Source organism: Nylanderia fulva, unplaced genomic scaffold, assembly GCF_048542155.1.
Source record: "Nylanderia fulva isolate GAGA-0341 unplaced genomic scaffold, ASM4854215v1 Scaffold1937, whole genome shotgun sequence".
Lineage (NCBI taxonomy): Eukaryota > Metazoa > Arthropoda > Insecta > Hymenoptera > Formicidae > Nylanderia > Nylanderia fulva.
Window position 1 is genome coordinate 1 of NW_028190203.1, and position 3,452 is coordinate 3,452.

The window sequence follows — 3,452 nt, forward strand, 5'->3', positions numbered from 1 at the left end:
CACCGGGGACAATATTGCGGAATAACTCCCAAGGTTGCCCTATAAAACATCAATCTATCGGTGTGGAGACCGATTTTGGGTCTTTGCATAATGGTTTTGGGATGGTTAAAAGAAACCACTTCAAAAAACTAAGAACACAAAAAAAATCCGAGAATACCAAAAGGGTAGATTTATAGGTGAACATTGCTAATCCTCCTGCTATTCATCACCACTATCCCTACTAGAGACCATGACTACAATAAACAATAATTATTATTTGCCTGTTAGAAGGAAATATACAAAAATTCTGATAAATATATATTTAATTAAAATTACATAATTTAAAAATTCCAATTAAAAACAAACCTTTTTCTCCAGTTTAAAGAGAAAAGAAAATCCAAGAATAAATATAATGATGGTTGATTTGGTCATGGTGACCTTATGAAGAAATTAAACTGTATAATAAATAATAATGAACACTTTGTTTTATTATATAATTGCCATTATAATATTATTTATACTTACAAAGATATTGAAATTAATGAAAGTGCCCAATTGGATAAACCAATATTCACACCGCTGTCCATGCCAGATATCATTAACGAATAAATTATATTTTGCCATGGTAAATTTTATCCGTCTGCCAGTGCAACATCTTCTGATGCAGCGTATTAATGCGGATAGTATAAACTTTATAATCAAATGGCAAACTACTACTCCAAGTGAAAAATTAAATCCCTAAAAATATTATAACAATTATTAATAAACTTATATGTTTTCTTAAATATGTAGAAAGAATTTATTTCTATAAAGCAATATTTTTTATAATAATTAAATAATTTTAAGTTGTATATAACTAAATAATAATAAATAAAAGCAAGTTATTAATTTGTTGTACATGTAATTACTCACATACGTATTATACAGCCATGGATTATAAAATGTAAGGCCTATTGATAAAATAAAGTAAGCAGAGATCAATAAACACACTTGGTATGCTTTCCTCCAAAATGTGGCTTCTGGCTTTATTACATTTTGGAAATCTGAAACATTTTGCGGCAAATATTCTGATGTTTCTACATCATCTCTAGCAATTTGATATTTTATGTGCGAACGTGTCATATAAAAAAAAATTATGAAAAAAAATTATGTATTTATAAAAAACATACCGTTTTATGAAGCTTTATGCATAAAGATATCATTAATAAATCATATTGCAGGAATTGATAAGTATATAAATTGTATAATATAACAAAATTAATTACATCGTCCATACGTCATTCACATCACGTTATTCTGAAAAACAAAAATGAAGAAATTAAGATATTATAATCAAGAGATTATAATCGGCAATAAAGATGAAATATCGGAAATTTTTAATCGCTCACCTTGACTTTAGCGTAAGATAATGCAGTTCGACGAGACATATAACCTGGAAACAAGTGCGATAGTGACAACTGTCACTAAAATCGGGGGGGGGGGGGGGGGGGGGGGGGGGCCCCCCCCCCCCCCCCCCCGATGCTACTATGTATGCGTGGGTTTATGATAATAATAATGATGACGGGGACGTTTCTTAAAAGAAATTTTTCATATTTCGACTTTGCAATTATATATCTCTGCTTACAAATCACGTAGAGCAGAAATAAAAACACTTTTATTATATAATTCAAACTCAATCTATCGATTAAGTCTAGTATAAACTCGATTGCTTCAGCCCGTTATCGAGAATTCGAAATATATAAAGACTCAAATGTCCGACTCGCGTTAAGATACACGGTGTCTCGGCTACGCCCTTTAACTGGTCGCGAGACACTACCGTGTCTCTTGATATTTATATAAATATTTACACTGATTTAATACTTTGAAACTACTTCCACATTTATGTGACAATTAAAAATAATTGATAAAATAGGACAATACGGAACTACATATCGATTATCAACTATATATCCTCCAGGACGTTCAAAATTTCCTGTCATTATTTCGTCGGGTGATAATAAGGATAAGCATTTGTCATCCATTCTAGTCTCGTCAAGATATGGTTTGGGGTAATTTTTTTGAACATTTTCCAGTTACCAAACACCAATCGCCACAAGGTTCATGAATCATATGTCTCATAATTATGTCATGTAAAGTACGATTTTCACATGGATCAGGAATTTCAGCAGAAATATATTTATCAACGATTTGTGGAGTTGTTATTTTACAATTATATTTTAAAGTTACTAACAAATGGACATGTGGTAAACCACGTTTTTGAAATTCAAATAACAATACAAAAGTTGTACTTCTCCAAAAAATTGTTGTTTAACAATTAAATCAATTAAATAATCCTTTTTAATATTAAAAACACGAGCACAGATATCAGGTCTATCAGAAGCTTGTTGACCAGGTAAAAGATTTTCTTCAATTTCACCGCCATTTTGGATTGCAAGTCATTGTTATAAAAAGATCTGGTTTTTCCAAATTTGCCAACAATTGCCATGGAATCTTGATAATTTTGTAACATATTAGCGCGGTGATCCGATAAAAGTAGATGGAAGTATAATCATCTTTCCATACGTCCATTTAAATTATTTGCCACAGTTTGTATATAATCTCTCTAAACCTTGATATGTTTCAGTGCGTAATTCTTTTTGATGATTTTTGTAATAATTTATTTTGTCTTTTTCAATTTTTACATAATTGTCTACAAGCCACGTGTTGAAATAGACCGACGGCCCAAATAAGAAACAATTATATTCTCATCACGAATAGCTATACGATATTTAATATATTGACCTCTGGATATTCGTTTATTACTATTTAATTTCATTAATTACAATGCCATCCTGTAGAACCATATGGATAGAATAAGGGATATATCCATGGTTCAACATTTGGATCCATAGAACTAATCTTTTGTAATATTTTAGTACTTCTGTTACGTATTATTACGTGTGATTCTGGAATTTCTCCATCAGCTGTTGTACGAAAAACTGCAGCAACTTCATTAGTTCTTTGAGCATTATATCGACGTCAATCCATTCCTGGTTTTAAAGTGAATAATAATTGTAATTCTGGTAATATTTCTCCAGATTCGATTTCTAAACGTCGTTGATTTTCTAATTCTTCACCCATCATTTGATAAGATTGAGCAAATACATTAATTCTCGCATTATATGTTCAAGATTAGTATAATTTCCAAATCTAAGTTTGAATTTTCATTTAAACGATAATTTATTTGCTTCATTGGGATCTATAATAAAAAGCTGACCATAAGATGGATTTTCATCTTGAGCAGCATATAATGCTGTATTTATTTGGTAATAAATTTGTCCTTGTATTTTAAAACAATATGGACCTGGTCGCCTATTTTGAAAATTAATTAAATTGGCATTAAATGACGCAAATGGGAATGAATTATTATAACTTACAATATATTTTAAAAAATTATTTGATTTTAAGCCCTAAATAAAATTAAAAATTTTATT

General features: G+C 30.0%; 1 pseudogene; it reads right to left on the bottom strand.

The window, feature by feature from the left end:
* Positions 1 to 49: 49 nt before the first annotated feature.
* LOC146723479 (solute carrier family 35 member H1-like) lies at positions 50 to 1,101 on the bottom strand (annotated as a pseudogene).
* Between the last annotated feature and the right edge of the window lie 2,351 nt (positions 1,102 to 3,452).